We start from the raw sequence: 20,300 nt of genomic DNA on the forward strand, positions 1-20,300 counted from the left end.
CTGAGTGTGATTGGCTGTGAGCCAGCTGTGTGGCTTACTCCCGGCACTGAGGAATTCTGGGATTGCAGCGGTGTGAGGCAGAGGTGTGGCTTAAAGCAAGACGGCGCAGGCGGTCCCATCCGTGTGCAGCCCCACCGGAGGCCCCAGCAGCACCTGCGTTATCACCCATTAACAGGGGACTGGAGTTACCCCGTCACCTGGTCCCTCAGCTGCAGAGTGGAGACAATGGACCAGCAGCTCCCAGAAAAAGAAGGCTCTCTCCTTAAAGAAAAAGCCCAAAAAGCATCAGAAACCAGCACCCTGCTACAGTGTCTAAAAGCCTTACATTTAAAGCACAGATTCTTTACAAAAGCTCTGCTCCAGAAATACGCCTTCTCACGGTGTTCTGGCAGGATCCTAAAAGAGATCGCTTTGCTTTCCAAATCATTTCAGCAACAGATGCCACAGTGGAGCTGTGAATGTTTCTATTGGAAGTAATTGCAACACTAGTCCAGACCTTGAGAACCACTGCCCTGAAAAGCATATTCCCTCTGAGAGACAATATGTTCTCTCTGTTAAAGCCTTTCTGGCCTCAAATTGGAACAGTAAAGTCTATGACCTGTTTCCATGGAGATGAAAGAAATGTCTCCACCCAGTGAAGCATCAGCTAAGCATCGGCCATGTGCAGGGGGACCTCAGGCTGGCCTGTGCTGTGATTGGCGGGCTTCTAGCTTTCGAGCTGTATGTGTGGCAAATCACGCTCCTCCAGAAGGATCCAGTTTTCCCTCCTATGTCATTATGACTGTGAATACCAGTGATACCTCTGTTGAAATTTCTGTTTTAATGGGGGTTAAATTAGCTGAACAGGTGGTTCTCTAACTCTAACCCTCACAGGAGACAGAGGGCAGCCTTTCCTTTCTGCTCCTGATTCCTTTATGATGCTGTATGTCATTGCAGTTTATGGGTAAGGAAGGCAGTAGTATATTCCTCTCAGTTAATCACTTATTAACATGATCAGTATTCAACATTTTACACATCTCTGGAAACAGGGCTGTCTACAAAAAAACACGGTTGATTTCATATCACAGAAGAGGAATATCTGGGAGACTGAATAAGCACAACTCTGTGGTCAGTTTAAACTCTGGCAGAGGGCAGAGACGCCTCTTACAGCAGGTCAGTAACACCCTGCAGACACACACTGCCATCTGCAGCAGCTCTCAGCTCACACACACGCTTACCTTTCAACACAGTGTGCATGTACACATCAGAGCAGCATGCGACTGAATCAAATGAACGCACGCACACACATGCACACACACTAGCACTCACGCGTGTACGCTCGTAAGCTCGCACACTCACATATATACACACACATACGTGCACACATGCACACACACACACATGCCCACAAACAAGCACACACACTCTCACATGCACGCGCATGCACATACAGTACATATGCACACAAACAAGCATATGTACACACACGCACACACACACACACATATACATGCACACACACACGCAAACACACTCATACACACGCACGCTCACACACACGCACGCGCACACACACACATATATATACAGACACACTCTCTCACACACACACACTCACACTCTCTCTCTCTCTCACACACACACACACATGCACACGCACACACACACACACACACACACACACTCACACACACATATATACAGACACACTCTCTCACACACACTCTCTCACACACACATTCACACACACACACATATACTGTATACAGACACACTCTCTCACACACACTCACACACACTCTCTCACACACACACACACACACACACACACACACACACACACACTCTTGCAGTGTTGCATTGCCACATCTCCCTCTCTCCTTTCTTATTGAATCAGATAAGAGGAGCGTTCCCTCCTCCTCACACACAGGGCCATTCACCCTCACGCCTGCGGCTATTTACGGACCTCCTGCTGGATTTACACTGCCAGCACCACATCTAATAATGACTCACACACAAAACGAGTTCCAAACCTGCACCACTGGAACGGACGCTTATCATCAAAAGCGTGCGGAGGAAATCGACTGATTCACACAGGTTCCTCCTCCTGCAGCCAGAAACAGCCCGTTCCTTCAGCCTGTCCGTCAGCTTCCCCGATAAGGCAAACCTCTCACATCCCTCCTCCTCCTCCTCCTCCTCCTCCTCTTCCTTCACCTAACCTGACTTCACACGGATCTTCTGCATTGGTCTGACAGGGTGTGTGAACACTTCACCCTCCATTCTTATTTTCAGTGTGTGAACATCTGGATATTAATCATAGTTTAAATACTACATTAGCCAATGCATGCACAATTCCCAGACACCAACACAGCCATTTTTGTTATTTGGGAAACAAACAAAATCAGTCAACTCATAATTAGCTGGTACCCTTTCTCTAGAATTGTTCCAGTGCTTGAGTGAATGTGCCTGTCCGGACACAGGCAGTGTTCTGCATGAATTCATGGCACAGATAGGGAGGAGAGGCTGTCCTAGGTTCTGAACACATGGCCCAGGTCAGTGCTGATCACCACAGGCCATGTTGAGACTGATCCATTGGATTCACTAGCACTGAGTCCCGTAGGCACTGGAGTGACTATTTAAACCATATCCTTGCCAAGGGGTGACCTTTGCCCCCTTCCATGTAGGCGCAGCTGATAGCCTAAGGCTCTTCCCCCCAGCAGGCGGTGGCTGGAACACCAGCGGACCCCAGCAGAGCAGGTGAGCTGCTGCTCGATCATAAACAGAGGAAGAGAGAGCTGCCCTCACTGCCACGCCCAGCACAGCCACACCCCCTCCTGCCCTTAGTGATAACAGGATATGTACAGGTACGAGTGTGCCCTCGTTCATACGGGCATGTCCTGCCTCCTGCCCCTCTGGGAGGTGGAAACGGTAACCTGGGCTTGGTCTCATTTAGAAACATTAATGACTGCACGTGTGTGAGCATACTCATGTGCTCATGTTAGTGGGATGGTTACTAAATGTAATTAAGTAAAGTAAGACAGCCAGAAACGATCCATTAAAACAGTGCTGGTGGTTATTAATAGCTCATTTCTTAATGGGAGTGAGCTGATATATCTAACAGCACCACTGAACCCAACAGAAACACCAGCAGACTCAATTTCACATAGTGTGAGTGATTCACTTAGAGCTGATGGCAGAGCCAGACCCAGTGTGAGAGCAGCGCTTATGTAACGTGTAAAGCAGGCGATGTGAATAGTGCATGGAGTCTCTCAGGAGGGCAGGAACCCTGCTGCCATCCAAACCTCCACATGAGCCTCAGACTGAGAATAAACAGACCCAACACACACACATGCACATGCACATGCACATGCGCACACACACACATACACGCACATGCACACACACACATATACACACACGCACATGCGCATACACACACACACACACACACACACACGCACACACGCACACGCACACACACACACACGCACACACACACGCACACGCACACACACACACACACACGCGCACACACACACACACACACACACACGCACACACACACACACACGCGCGCACACACACGCACACACACACACACACACGCGCACACACACACACACACACACGCGCGCACACACACACACACACACACACACACACACACACACACACATATATATACACTTAAAACACTGTCTCTCCAGTCAGATACCTGTCACTTTCTGTGATAAGACAGGAGACAGCTGCCACCACCCCAGATTCTCATGAATAAATCAGATCTTAACCATGTCCTCAACAACCCCAGCCTCTTTGCTGAAGCCTCGCTGCCTTCGCCGGCCTGCATCTCAGACCAGCGCCAGCAGATGGGCTGCTACATGTTTGCTTGTTACATTTTCCCTGTCAAGGTGAGCTCAGGTGAGGAGAAGCTCTTCATTTCCCAGCCAAATGCATGCAGAAATCTCCTGTCTCACTTTACCTCTCTGAGCTGGACGCTCCCTTTAATAAATCTAATGGCAATGGGCCATCCCAGCCTATCCAAGGCCTTGGTCACCCCTAAATCACAGAGCACTTCACAGAAAATTATGGGATGGCAAAGTGTTCCAATTACATTCCAATTACATTTTAAAAAACTGGCCCAATAAATTAAATAAAATCAATAATGTTCTTCTGGTCCAGTTACAGTGAGGTGGAATAAAGACGTATATTCCCTGAAAGGGTCGATGTCATAATTGGACTCCTCTCCAGAGAGACCACACCCCATTGATTTTATGACTTTCCATTCATAATTATATCAACTAGGGTGACAAAGTACAAAACAGACGGTGGGGGGGGGGGGGCAGAGAGAGAGAGAGGGAGGGAGGGAGGGAGGGGAGAGAGAATGAGAGAGGGAGGGAGGGGAGAGAGAGTGAGAGAGGCAAAGAGAGAGAAGGAAAGGCAGAAAGAAAGAGAAAGTGGGGTAATCTGGGATAGGTGTTTTGTAGCATTATCAACTCAAGACTCCGACACGTCCTTATTGAGCACAATGTCTTCGGTAAAAGTCCAGCTGAATTTTTATCAAATCATCACACATCAGGTCATGTTTACACCCTGCACACCCTCATTGTTAAACATGTTAATCAAAATAAAACCCACATATTTGCTTGCTTCATAGATCAAAAAGCATTTGATTTCAACAGGCACAAAGGCTTATTCTACAAAGTTGTTGAAAGTGGTTTATGGCTCAGACTTATGATATATTCAAATTAATGAACACTGGAAACAAATGCAACATCAAAACTGGCAACAAAAGGACTGATTTCTCAGGGCTGTGGAGTGATACAGGGCTACAACTCTATATTAACATGGCCAATATTAAATGGCCAGCATGTTGGAGCGGTCATCAGTCCCTGGTCTCAATCTACATGACAAAGAAATTAAATTAAATTCCTGCTCTGTACAGATGACCTGATTTACTATTCAATCTGACCATAAAAGTCATGAAGTCATGTACTGCAGTGTCTTATGGACACATATCCTTGAAAATAAAGTACTCTATTGCTTCAGTTACTGCTTCCCAACCCCTGTAATTCCAGCCATATGTGCCTAGAAAGAAGTCGTTGATACCTTCTCCCTCCTGCGTGCTTTTGCTAGCTGAGGCTAAGTGTTCTATGGCATTCTATACCATGAAGCCCTCGTAAATGGATGGTGAGGTTCGCCGTGCTTTCAGTGTAGTTATATAATCTCTGTCTTGCACATTTTGTACGCCGCAATACACTGATCGAGATTACTATCATCACTTTTCTGTGATGCAAAATACTTCCATACCTTTGATTTAAGGTTTGCCGGCACATTAAAGAGCGAGTCGGATTCAGGCCCTCCAAGCTGGGGGAAGTGCGGGAGTGGCGGCTCACTCGCAGCACAGGTGCCGCCACTGCGCGCAGACGCAGCGCATCGCATTTCGCTTATTTTCCTGTGTATCGCAAAAAGGTTTTTACGTTTGCTTGAGGTGGGAAATATTTTTGTCGAGAAGGGCTTTTTTCGCTAATTGGGTGATGGAAACCCATTTGTCTTCAGAAAGCGTGACCTGGCGATTTAAGAATTGCTTCATGCATGAAAGTATCGATGAGGGCATTCATTTTCCTCCCTCGCGCACCCAGAAATACAGCTAATATAAACGGGCCATAGACTGGCAGGAGAGACTAATTATTATTTGTAAGAGGGTTATCAGCTCTTGAAGAAATCTCTGCATTTTCTCATGTGTTTTGCGTGTCCTATGCTTTCTTTTGGGTGATCGGAGATCGTATTTGCCAGGTTAAACCAATGCAGCCGTATCGGATGCCATTGTATCGGTTTCCGATGCAAATCTGTTAATCTTTACACCCTTACGTACAACACCCGCACCTGCAAGGCATACAGCACACACAAGCACACAGGAACATCCCTGACTGCCTCACATCAGCCGTCCTGACACGGCCGCGGGGCGCCGGAGACTCGGAGCTCCTGGGATCAGGAGACAGAGACAGAGACAGAGAAGGCCAAACCCGAGTGAGAAGTAAACAGCATAAGGACGTGGGCGGTGCAGCATCTGAATCAGTCAGAACGCTCACCCGGGCCACCTGGGAGGAGTCAGAGAGGCTCCACACCCGCAGAATCAGGTGTCACTCAGCCAGCCATTGAAAAACTGGAGCCAGTAGCTGAATGGTAGTTTAAAGGGTCATTGGGGGTTACAGTTTCTTATGATCTTTCATTCCCTCCTCTGTTGTGGTATATTCTGCTGAAATACACATGCATGATATGAATGTATTTATCCACAATGAAAAACAGGTTTCACTAAACCTCAGAGACGATGGACCTTTTAGCACACATGCACTAATTATTGGATAGTTTTGTAACCATGGGAACTACTGAGTCTGAAGCACATGCTTGGACAGAGTGGCTACATATTTGGAACTGAAAATGAACACATTGCTGTCCCATACACACACACACACACACACGCACACACGCGCATACACATACATATACACATACACACATATGTATGCACATATGAACACATAGGCATATACACATACTTTTACCTTACTGAAAAATTGTTTTTCATTTACTGTATGGATTTTAGAGTATTGTTTTCCAGAACAGCAGAAAGAAGGAAAGAAAAAGAGAAAAAGAAAGGCAGGAACGGTCAGAGGGAGGTTGTGCACCTTTGGTGCTCAGACCCCAAATTATGGCAATGATGACACCTGACTTCAGCTCACACAACAGGCAGAAATTACCGCTGAATAAAGAGAAAGTTTTCAATTAGCGCTCCCAATTAACGTTGTATGGTGGGCTGCAGACGAGAGACAAGCACACGTTTCTCTCACATCCTGCTCGGGGAGAGCAGCTCCTCCCTGCTGAGATTGAAGGTAATGTAATTAGTGTTTTCAGGTAATTTCCACAGCCTTATTGATTAGCCATTGTGATGAACATAATGGAGAAAATTGCACGTTTGGACTTTGACTATTAGCGCTGGCTGCTTTGATTAAATGAATCGCTTAACCCAACTTAATTTAAATGACACATTCCGACTCCAGCTGCTCTCTATCAAGGGAGTGGTGGGCAGTCAAAAGAGAAGGAAAAAGGAATGACTTTGAATCTTCTCATCCCCATGCTTTTGCAGAAACACAGTTTGCAATCAAATGCTCTCCCAGGGGACTTTATCAGTGAATCTCCCCCTGTTACTACATTAGCAGCGCTACAAACTCCAGGACAATTCTAGCAACAACTCCCACACAAACTATTTACAACTATTTCTGAGACATTAGCAGTTCACTCATTTCTACATGACTCTAGCAGTGAGATTGTTCATGTATCTGTCAGATCTGTCAGATGTAGTCTGATGCTCCTTCACCCCACTACCCCCTCACACACACAAACACACAAACACACACACACACACACACAGTAAACCCCTCAAACATACACTCACACGGTAAACCCTCACACACTGTAAACCCCTAACACATACACATACACACGGTAACCCCCCCCCCCCCTCTGTCTCTCTCTCACACACACACACACACACACACACACACACACACACACACACAGTAAACCCCTCTCTCTCTCTCTCTCTCTCTCACACACACACACACACACACACACACACACATGCATACACACAGTAAACCCCCCCCCCTCTCTCTCTCTCTCACACACACACACACACACACAGTAAACCCCTCACACACACACCCTGTAAACACCCTTAACACATACATACTGATCCTGACCCCCCACATGAATTGTGTGTGTGAGGTTGCTGTGTTTGACAGCATGCACCAGGGGCAGCTGAAGGAGAGTACACTCCTTGCCTTCAACCCAGGTTTTCTGCAGGGTGACATTAATTATAGTTCTCCATTATAAAACCGTAATGACACATCTTTCAAACGCCAACTTACAATGGCTCATTCTCTTAAAATCACAAATACATATTTCAAGTGGAAAGAAAATAACAGAAAAAATTATATACATTTCTGTCAAGAATGGTTTTATTAAAAATGACAGTAATCTTACTTTATAATCATCTCAAGAATGTAGTTACAGGCGACTAAAATTCCACCTTCCAGCGAGCTGCTTTTTTTCTGTCTTTTCCCCAGAATGTAATTCCCAGGCACAAAATAACAAGAATGTCTCTAATCACCAGACACGTTGGCTGAACACCTACACTGGCCAGTTTCCATAAATTCAGCCGAAAGAGCTGCTCACTGTGTGTTTAAGCCCATTAACGCCGGTATTATTGGACAGGTTAGCTTTGCACAGCTCAAATAGATATAGTACATTCACTGTCTGCTCAGCATATAACCGTGCCCAGAGCAATTAACCCCTCTTACATTTGTACATATTTACATTTGTACAATTTGTACAGCTCAGTATTTAATGGAGTGATTTAGGTGTGGTAACTTTTGTTTAACAATTATCCTCAGGGACACCTGTTGTGAGTGGCAGACTCTGATTGGCTAAACTGCGGTAATGGGACTTTGAGTAGCAGACTCTGATTGGCTGAATGATGGTAATGGCATTCAAATGATGAGTATCTGACAGTTTCTTTTAGACCTAAATGGGGGTGTAATTATAAATGTAAGGTATCTGTGGGTTTGCCTGAAAATAAGCGGCTGTGGCTTTTAGAATCAAGTAGCATCTTCTGTAAGCCTCCAGTTCAGCAGACGTTCATGTTTGTGAAACAGTGAAACAGACAACACTGTAAATAGTGTTGACATCAATGTTGTAAAGAATAAATGACTTACAAAATAAATACCTTTGTTCCACAAAAGATTCCACAGGGTTATCACAGGGGAAAATAGAAAGATGCATTGGGCCAGATTCAACATTCATGCATATGACCAGTTTTGTGTGAATGATGTGGAATGTGGAAGTTCATTCCACCATTGGGGGACAATGGCAAAGAAGGTTCTGGATAGTGATTTTGTGCTGCAATGTGACGGGACCACCAAACGCCATTTAGTAGCAGAGCATAGTGGTCAGGAGGGAACATAGGCTTGTGGTAGGGGGCGGCAGTGTAACATAGTGGTTAAGGAACAAGACTCGTGCCTGAAAAGTTGCCGGTTCGATTCCCTGCTGGGGCACTGCTGTTGTACACTTGGGCAAGGTCCTTAACCTACAATTGCCTGTACATATCCAGCTGTATAAATGGCTAACATTGTAAAAAAGTGTAACCTATGTAAGTTGCTCTGGATAAGAGCATCTGCTAAATGCCAATAATGTAATGTAGTAGTTGGTGCAGTACTGTTGTTGTGAATGCAAACATCAAGGCCTTGAAGGCAGCTTCAGGGAGCCAATGAAGCGAGACAGGTGTAATGTGAGCACTTTGGTTGGTTGACAACCCGACTTGCAGCCACATTCCATATGAACTGCAGAGGCTTAATGGTGCATGCAGGTGGGCCAGCCAAGAGAACTGCCAAGAAATTCATCAATTTGTCCTTAGTTAAAATTTTTTACATTAGCGAAAAAAAATGCTTCAGACCAGTCCTGCCACATACAAGCACACAAATTCAAGCCAGAGGACATTACAGTGTGTGCAGTAGGGTGGTATGGTGGTACAGAGCAGAGCTCGTAACCGAAAGGTTGCATGTTCGATTCAACGCTGGGGCAAAGTGCCTACCCCACAGTTGCCTCAGTAAGTATCCAGCTGTGTAAATGTATAAATCCAGCTACATAAAACTGTAATCTATGTAAGTCTCTCTGGATAAGAGCATCTGCTAAATGACAGCAATGTAATTATTTTCTTTTTTAAGAGTCTAATAAAAATATCAAATTTTTGTATAAACAAAATTACTTATAAACAAAAATACCCTTTTTCTGATACATACACACACACTATATATATAGTGACTAATCTAATCAGTAGGCTTATAATATAATTAACTTACTTGCCTTACCACTCACTTGTATTGCGAATCTGGCCTTAGTGTAGGTGACAGAGGTTATGTGCTGAAAGGTATTTGATTCTGTACCTATAAGCAAAGACTGAATTCAGAGGTCATCATGGTTGAGTCATCTTAAGGACATGAACTAAGATTAAAAAGTAAACCCACGCCATTTTTATTTGGGACTAAAAAAATCCCAGCAGAATAAATGAGGTAATCGCAGGTGAAGTACCCAGTGCAGAAGGTGAGGTGCCACGTTTCAGTGGAACGGCCTTCATCCGCGATGTGCGCAGCACTCTCCTGCTCCTCAGGGCAAACGTTTCAGTGGAACGGCCTTCATCCGCGATGTGCGCAGCACTCTCCCGCTCCTCAGGGCAAACGTTTCAGTGGCACGGCCTTCATCCGCTCCTCAGGGCAAACGTTTCAGTGACACGGCCTTCATCCGCGATGTGCGCAGCACTCTCCCGCTCCTCAGGGCAAACGTTTCAGTGGCACGGCCTTCATCCGCTCCTCAGGGCAAACGTTTCAGTGACACGGCCTTCATCCGCGATGTGCGCAGCACTCTCCCGCTCCTCAGGGACGGGGCCAGAGCATGCAGCAGGCTGCAGTTCACATTTCATAGAATTAACCAAGCGGCTTTGAGTCAAAGCATGAACTACATGTAGCTGAATACCTTTTACCCCAGGCTTGTATTTCTGAAGTCCCACTCCCACATACTTCCTATGTGTCAGATACAAATTTCATTCAGACAAGACAACATAAAGACAAACTTTTTTTTAAAATTTGCATTTAAAAAACAATTTAGGTACAGGTATATATGGGTTTAGTTATCTATTTTACATCCAGCTCTGTGAACATTGTTTATTGCTGTAAATCAGAGGAAATATCCTCCTATCCTTCCTTTTCTGCAGTGTCGGATTTACCTGCAACTTGGTACTCAGAATGTCCTTATATGGGATTGCCGGGTGTTTTCTTATGCTAATTACATGAATAAGCATCTAATTTAAGAACAGTTGGGATTCATCATTGTATGAATGAGGGTTTTGGCAAAATTTCCTTCGGATATGGGAATTTAAAGTATAATGGCCATTTTTAGAGGGGTAAAACTGTGAATGTGTCATTTAAGGAAAAATGCACTCTCCTTCCCCCACCTGCTGTCTCTCTGCAGATCAGAAAGCAGGTGGACATGGCCAGTCTGAGACAGACTCACAGTCTCCCCCGGACTCATCATCACTGTCGCTGATGCAAAAGCAGTTTCATGTTCCAGAAAAATCAGTCATGAGCTCTGAAAATAAATAACTCTTCCTCCCTCCTGTTCTGGAAAATAACTCTGTTATGCTCCAGGACATAAATAAATGTCATCTGTTGAAAATAGCTCTCCTGTTCTGGACAATAGAAACCTCTCAAGAATTTGCTTATGTTCTGGAAAATATCTGTCTCCATGTTCCTTAGCTAATCTCTTATTCCTTCTTTCAGTTTTCTGCAAAAGGCGATTCCTGTTTTACGCAAACACACTATTGTCAGAGCTCAGGCAGGGACTCAGGCGCAGACAGCAGAATAGGGTGCACAAAGTGTGTAGTTTATTAAGCCAACACGGGAATCCAAAAACGTAGTCAAAACAGGCGAAGTCAGAAAACACAGCTAACAATACCAAAAAAACGGATCCAAAAACACGGTCAAGAAAACAAGCAAGAGATCAGTAAACCAGCAGGCAGAACAGGAAAAATGGCTTGTGGCGACACAGACGAACTGAGACAAACTAGCAACAAGACATGAAACAAACGGGGAATATATAGGGCAAGGCTGATGACAAGATGGGGTTCAGGTGTGCAGGTAGGCGGGTGGAGCCAGTCAGGAGACCAGGTGGGCGGAGCCAGTTCAGAGGCAGAGGAGGAAGTGTGCGTGTAAGAGGTGGTGTACGAGGAGGAGGAAGAGGAGGAGGACGAGGAAGAGTAAGACCAAGACCTAGAACAGTAATTTCAGATGAAATTCGAGCAGCTGTGATAGACCATGTTCTCGTTCATGGAATGACAATGAGGGAAGCAGGACAAAGAGTACAACCCAACCCAATCTCTGCAGACTACTCTGTGGCCACCAGAATCGGGAGATTCAGAGAAGAGAACAGGTAATTGTTTTTATTTTGGTCATTGAAAGTTTACTGTATACAGATGTTTCAGTACATCACTTTGCCAGTATAAAGGAGACCAGGGGGAGGCCATCACTGTTTTTACTGCATGTATATTTTTGTAACTGCACCCTCCCTTTTTGTAGAATTGCAAGACTGCCACGTGAGGGTGGAAGGACTCCTATGTTCTCCCAACAGCAAGAGGCTTTGAAGGAATCAACAGTGTCAGCCTTTCCACCATCGACTGTGTCCTCCAACACAACAGGGTTCGAATGAAGCAAGTGTACAGAGTACCCTTTGAGCGAAACTCAAAGGGTCAAAGATCAACGATGTCAGTGTGTGCAAGTAAGTGTACGTTCAAACAGACACATTCAGTGCTGACTGTTTACAGTACAATACTATACTGCATACTACTTTCAAGCTGCACTATATTGTAATGTATGTAAATCAGGAGTGCATACGCTCTATAGCATAGGTCTGTCTTTCTGTAGCACTTACAAAACTATATCTATTTTTATGTATAGAGAGTGTTTGAATTGGATTCCATGGAAAGATCCCATGAATACATTTTTGTGGATGAAGCTGGGTTCAATCTGACGGAGAGGAGAAGGAGAGGCCGGAACATAACTGGCCAATGGGCCGTTGTTGAAGTCCCTGGCCAGCGTGGTGGCAATGTGACACTTTGTGCAGCTGTAAGTAATTGTGGGGATTCTCCACCATCATGCCACCTTGGGTCCATATAACACCCAACATCTTCTTACATTTCTGGGTGGTCTTCAGGAGGTCTTGTTTGGACGTGAGCAGCAGGATCATGAGCAGGCAGAGCATCCTGTCTATGTCGTAGTTTGGGACATCAGTTTTCACCGCAGTGTCCTGATACGGGAGTGGTTCAACATCAACCAGCGATTCATAAATGTTTGCCTTCCACCATACTCCCATTTCCTTAACCCAAAAGAATTTTTCTCTGCATGGCGGTGGAAGGTATATGACCAAAAACCCTATACCACAGAACACCTTCTACAGGCATGGAATTGGCCTGTGGTGACATAGGCGTGGAGTCTTGCCAAGGCTGGACCCGGCACACCAGAAGGTTTTTCCCCCGTTGCCTGGCTAGGGAGAACATTGCCTGTGATATAGATGAAGTCCTCTGGCCTGACCCAGCACAAAGACGTGATGCTGAGGCCGAATGAATCAGTTGTTGACTTTGATTTTGCAGTTACATTTACAGTGTACTGTAATGTGCTTTTCATTTACATTTTGTCTTTGGCCTTTTGCAGTATTGTATTTTTACTGTATGCAAGTGTTGAATCCACAGACATTCAATACTGTATTGCTTGCAGTACTTACATTATGCAATCTCTAAACTGTGTTACTGAGTTGTGAATATTTTTTTCTAAAACACAAAATACGTTTATTGTCTTATAAACAAACATTTTTTCTGGAGCTACATGCCCTGAACACTGTGTTTTACATTTTTTTGATGTAGCGTGTAATGAACGCTCAGTAGTGTGTTTATTTTGACTGGCTTTGTGTATGATCTGAAAACATTGTTTGATTTTGCAAGAAGAGTCAGGGGTTTTGTGAAAGTAGTTGGATTGGATTTTGGATTGAAAATTGGATTGGATTTTGTGATTACAGTTTTGAGAAAAGGGTGGAACGTTTCAAGAATTGTATCTTAGCAATTGTGAAAAACTGTAATAGGATAACATTTCCATCTTTCAGCTTCATTTCAGGTAAAAAGGCTCTCCCAGTAACCAGCACAGCATCTGTCACCTGGTCTTTCACCCGGGATCACTGTTAGCTGAGAGGAAGAAGCTGGTGAAGGAGAGGAGAGGTGGGAAAGAGAAAGAAAGGACAGAGAGAGAGAGGACAAGAGGCTCTCTCCACAGAGTCACACTGAATCAGTGAACCTCACAATCAATCTTTTATTTCATAAACAATTGCACGGAATATTATGAGGGGAGGACTTAACAGCGATAAAATAAATACATGTTTGAATTAAATGGAATTAAATTAAACTGTCTTGTATGATTAATTAATTCAGAATATAATAATGTTAAAATTAATTAAATTAAACTATGGCAATGAAGTAAAAATAGAAAAAATAACCTACCGGGTTTCTGCAAGTCTCATTGATATTCAGTTTGAGTCTCCTTGTAATTCATTGGCAGCCCCTCATTGGCTGAACAGACCAAGGCAAGATCAAGCGAATGCCAGTCTCTGGGATCGTGTTTGGGTGGGCTGGGCATTTAATTGACAGATTTGCACATATTAACTCAAATGAATCAAAGATGATTCAAATTTAATTGCAAGGTAACTTGATAGATGACAACTATTAACTAAATATATTTTTGTTACTTCCACCACCAAAAGATTGTAAAAATGTGTTCACATTGCAAAACAAATGTCAGTGCATCAGGACACAAACAGAAGCACACAGACAGAATATCTCACAATAAAGAAGTGAAAACAGAAATTCAAAGAAGGATACAATCATAGACTCAATGCCTGAAATTGAAAAAGGTTGATAACTGAAACACATCATTACCTTCGCAGCTGTACTTCTCTGTGACTCTCTCCTGCCTGAGAGCTGAGAGACGCAGGGCGGGGCATGACCAGCAGGGGGCAGTATCACCACTCACAACAGGACAGAAGTACAGTGATGGGGACATTGTGCTGGAGGAGACGCTGTCTCTCAGATGAGGTTCTGAATCTCTGTATTCATTAAAGCCCCATGGCACCTCTCACAAAGAACAGAGGTTCCCAGCCAGGTCCTTTCAGCCTGGCCCTTTCTTAATCCCCCACTGTAACCGGCTGAATAACTCCGTCCCTCTCCGTCTCAGCTGGTGTGGGGTGAGCGTTCTACAAAAGGCCTGCCCGGCATCACACAGGTGGCTGCTACCCATTAGTGGGGGTACCGGTGGGACAAGCCCCCCAACACCCTTAACTGTAAAGCGCTCCGATATCCTTGAAAGGTCTTATACAAATGCAGTATTATTATTATTAATTATTATTAGTAGTAGTATTATCAGAGACTGGATTCCTTGTGAGCCTGTGACACAGGTGCAGTTGTTTTCAGCCTATTTTAAATTTCAGTGTCAGTGTGTGCCCCCCCTCCCACCAGCCTCATACAACCCCCCCCCCCCCACTGGGAGGGAATTAAAATCTGTTCACCTGCCAGAATCCTGGGAAGAGTGGGCACACAAACTCATTTTAATAATGTCATTGTTGTTATTCTTACTGTTTGTTTGTTAACTAAATTAGCTCTGGCAACACAATGTGTTCATTGCTGTGCTAATAAAGCTATATTTTGGTGTGAATTTTATTTCAGAGAGGAGAAAGACAGAGAGATTGAGAAAGTGAGAGAGAGAAGGATGAGGGGAGAGACAGAGAGGTGGGAGAGAGAGCAGAGTTCTAGCAGCTAGTCCTGATGCTCTCTGTGCAACTGTAACCTCCAACCACAAAAATCCTTAGAGTGGGTCCATTTTAAATACAAACTGTTAGAGTCACTTGGGTAGAATTCAGAAAGAATGGACAGAACCAGAAATTATGGAAGTTTTCCTGGGAGCAGAACCCAAAAACAAAATTAATTTGCAGTTACTGAACAAAAATTTTCCTGTACTGTCAAGCACAATGAGAGAAATGCAGCCACATAAGGAAAACTTGTTTACTCAAATTACCACATTTTACCCAAATTTGAGAACTGAAAGACTGCCTATTCTCCTGTTGCTGTGATGAGGACCCTGTACCTTTTGGTTGAGACGTTAGAGATTCTGACTCTTTCTGGTCATCAAAGCTCCATGGTACCTCTCACAAAGAGCAGAGGGGTTCCCTGGGGCTCTGGCTATATTCCCAGTCAGACTCTTTCAATCTGGCCTTCTAATAATCTCTTAATGTCACTAGCTAAATAACTCCCTCCCTCTCCACCTCCGCTGATGTGCGGTGAGTATTTTGGCACAAAATGGCAGCCATGCATCACCCCCCCCCCCCCCCCCCCCCCACCTTCACTGTAAAGTGCTTTGAGAACCTTGACAGGGTGAAAGATGCTATATAAATGTAATCTATTATCTTATTATCACTGAAGTCTTCTCTGTGATTCCTCCTTAAGAAGGACAAGAAAACACCCTGAAATTTAGACAGCACAAACCTGCAGGGAATAAAAGGAAATGGCTGTTTGCCAGCAGCATCAAAAAGAGCATTTCTTACAGCCAGCAGTGCTCAGAAACAGATGGAGCCGTCCGTCTCCAGAAGAACTTCTGTCTTCATCGTTCGCTTGCAAGACGTGCTGCCACTTCCAGCTGTATGGCTTAGCATGAATCACCTTGCTCTTCATCTCCCTCTGTGGGAGAGACTTTAGTGAGGTGTATTCTCAAAACAGTGTGTGTGTGTGTGTGTGTGTGTGTGTGTGTGTGCGTGTAAAAGAGACTGAATTCACATGCATGAAGACACCATTGAGGAAAGGGCTTTAGCTTAAGCTTTAACATTTGTTCAGAGGCGTGGCTTACATTGTCAGGTTTACATTGTCTTCAGGTTTTTGATTTCTGTGTTGGACCATGTTTGTTAAAATGAATTCAAGAAAAAATATTACCTCAGCTATAGCTAGATAATTATCAATAAAATGCACATCTCCATCTCTGTCTCACACTGCTCTGCCTGCCTCCCTCTCAGGCAGACACTCCTGCACTCTGTTAGGGAAAGAGAGCAGTCAGCATGCAATGACTCACACTGACAGAAAGTGCAGCAAAATTACAGTGAAGAAACTGCTCTCCGTGCAGAGGATTATGGGAGATGCTGTCACACACAGCAGTGCTGTCAGGCTGCACTGATAGGCCTGCAGCTGCCCATTACAGCACCTCCACACTCCAAACACCACGGAAACAAAACAATAAGCCTTTGGGACTTTTATGATGGAAAAATTATCAATAAAACTTTGGTTTTTCTTTCATAAAAATAAATGATTCATTGTTATTCCTGACCCAAACTTGGAATTCTAATGGCGATGCACTTGTGTACTTCACCAAATTAATGAATACAAAAAAGCAGATGCAGAAGCTGTCTTCCATAACAGGCCCACCCGGGTAATGAGCTGAGCAGGCTGGTGCCTGTGTGCGCACATCCTGCTGACCTCTGTGTGACCCCTGACATACCGCACCCCACAGAAACACGCCCGTAACGAGAGCGACCAGGCAAGCCGCGACAGCTCACACGTCCTCCTGGGAAATTTAACTTCCTGACTGAACTGCGGACAAGCCTTCACACTCCAACAGCTGGACACTAATGAGGGACAATCACAGGGGACAGAGGCGAGAGGGGAGGTCTCACACCAGACTCATGGCTTCATGGGCCTTAACCGCCATCCCAGAGCCTTCCCTAATGCAGGGAACACAGAGACACCATAACGTTACACTCACAATACCTGCAAAATTAAAAAAGGATAATGATAATCCACAACTCCATCTGAAATCCCAGAGGGATTTGAGTAATTAGTCGCTTGTTTCACAATCAAAAGGATGTGAGTTTGTAGCCCTGCTCAGTCTTCCTGCATCCGATGGAGCTCCTCACTCTCCTGTCCTCAGGTTAATTAGCTGCCTTAATTATTCCAGTCAGCCTCAGCGTCTGCTGTGTGGCCGTGGCTGCCGTGGATTTGGACAGAGACAGAGTTGCTCTCTATTCTCCGTGTGTGGGAAAGGGAATATTTTTAATTTAGAAACTGAGCTGAAGAAATATGTTTTCAGGGAATAATATAGCACGGTCAGCACAACAACACATGCTCAATAAACTGCAATTCTTCTTCTGAATTGCAAGAACACTTCATTTCTAAAAATATCATGAGGGATTTTTTTAACACGCGGTAACATTTCAAATGCTCCTGGTGGGCGGGCAGACCCAGACACCTGGAATTTAAAAGCATTACCTCAACTCTGCATGTACCCTTGAGACTTTGAAACAAACATTTTCGATGACAAAAATCACTGTCATACTGAATATAAAACATTTTAAATCAGTGGGGTGCATTCATGCAAAGCAGTTTAAGTAAATGCAGTTGATGTCTTTTTTTCAAGGTGGTTGCGCATACATTACTCAGACACAGAGTCTTTTGTGCCATCAGCTGTTATCAGTTTTGCTAAAGATGAGGTTAGGCATGGGGGGGCACAGCGAGGGGGAATTCAAACTGAAAAAATGAAGTAAAAAGAATCAGTTGGACGGCGGTGCATTCAGCATCAGCACACCAGCTGTGCTGTGCCTCTCATCCTCCAAAGGGTTTTCTTTAGAGCAGCATCATGTTGAGTGCTCTCACAAAGTTATCCATAAAATTATAAGATTGTCATTTCATTCTTATTTGTACATCTAAAAGCCTTTCATTTTCAGCCACGGTGTGACCGAAAACCCAAAGCTTACAATGGTGAGGATGATCATGTTTCAGACTTCAGTGAAGAAAAGTGGGGCAGCAGGGAATGTCATGGGATAAGACACAGACCGATTGAGCAGAACAATGAATAGAATTATTACCTGCAAAGCCAGCCAAGTCAGAAATGTGTAGGACATCCTGACTCACTTCTACAAGAAAATGTAAAGACATTTGTGATGTTAAGTCACTTTGGGTTCTGTGTATTTAAGATAAAATGCTATCAGGGTGAGTATGCAGCTGGGCAGGTCATTATGGATCTGCATCTACAGAATGTGATACAATGACGCAGTGGTAAGAAGCAGCAGTGTGGTGTAGTGGTAAGTAGCAGTAGTGTGGTGTAGCGGTAAGGAGCAGGAGCAGCAGTGTGGTGTAGCGGTAAAGAGCAACAGTGTGGTGTAGCTGTAAGGAGCAGGAGCAGCAGTGTGGTGTAACGGTAAGGAGCAGCAGTGTGGTGTAGTGGTAAAGAGCAACAGTGTGGTGTAGCTGTAAGGAGCAGCAGTGTGGTGTAGCAGTAAGGAGCAGCAGTGTGGTGTAGCAGTAAGGAGCAGCAGTGTGGTGTAGTGGTAAAGAGCAACAGTGTGGTGTAGCTGTAAGGAGCAGCAGTGTGGTGTAGCGGTAAGGAGCAGCAGTGTGGTGTAGCGGTAAGGAGCAGCAGTGTGGTGTAGCGGTAAGGAGCAGGAGCAGCAGTGTGGTGTAGCAGTAAGGAGCAGCAGTGTGGTGTAGCGGTAAGGAGCAGGAGCAGCAGTGTGGTGTAGCGGTAAAGAGCAACAGTGTGGTGTAACAGTAAGGAGCAGGAGCAGCAGTGTGGTGTAGCAGTAAGGAGCAGCAGTGTGGTGTAGTGGTAAAGAGCAACAGTGTGGTGTAGCTGTAAGGAGCAGCAGTGTGGTGTAGTGGTAAAGAGCAACAGTGTGGTGTAACAGTAAGGAGCAGGAGCAGCAGTGTGGTGTAGCAGTAAGGAGCAGCAGTGTGGTGTAGTGGTAAAGAGCAACAGTGTGGTGTAGCTGTAAGGAGCAGCAGTGTGGTGTAGTGGTAAAGAGCAACAGTGTGGTGTAGCGGTAAGGAGCAGCAGTGTGGTGTAGCGGTAAGGAGCAGGAGCAGCAGTGTGGTGTAGCGGTAAGGAGCAGCAGTGTGGTGTAGCGGTAAGGAGCAGCAGTGTGGTGTAGCGGTAAGGAGCAGGAGCAGCAGTTTGGTGTAGCGGTAAGGAGCAGCAGTGTTATCAATCATTGTGTTGCTTCATACCAAGCATACCATCAACACAAGGAGCAGGAGCAAAATAAGATGTTTCCATCCTGTTTCTCTTTCCCCAGACCCAGACGTGCTACAAGACCATCCCTGAATTTTTTCTAAACAGTCAAATAACGAATGTGCGTGGGGAGGCAGTATCTCCTTTGGACAAGATAACCAAGATGGGGAAAATTTAATAAAGCCAATCTGGGCGTGATGAATGACGTTATGTTTAATCATAAATGTTTAGATCTGTGATATGTTTAGTTTACATCAGCATTTATTACAGTGGACAGTAGCATGCGCAGTGAGCAGGGTCTTTATTATTTTTTCAGGAATAGCGATATGATCCCAAAGATTTGTGTCCCAAAGCTAGACACCAGTGTTAATAAATGCCTGAATCATTTCTGGGGCCAGACAGTGTGCAAATAGTATGCAAATATAAAAGATGATTTTATATTTATGTTTTACCTACATATATGATGTAAAACTTTCCCAGCATGCAACAGCATGGTATTTAGCAGCTTAGTTATAACAACATCTATGACATGTTGAATTTTGCATACGGTGGGTAGATGGCTAACAAAAGCAGAAAAAATGGAGGTTCCAGGATGTAACCCTGTGGTACACCCAATTCAAGTACCAGCAT

Source organism: Megalops cyprinoides, chromosome 13, assembly GCF_013368585.1.
Source record: "Megalops cyprinoides isolate fMegCyp1 chromosome 13, fMegCyp1.pri, whole genome shotgun sequence".
NCBI classification, from domain to species: domain Eukaryota; kingdom Metazoa; phylum Chordata; class Actinopteri; order Elopiformes; family Megalopidae; genus Megalops; species Megalops cyprinoides.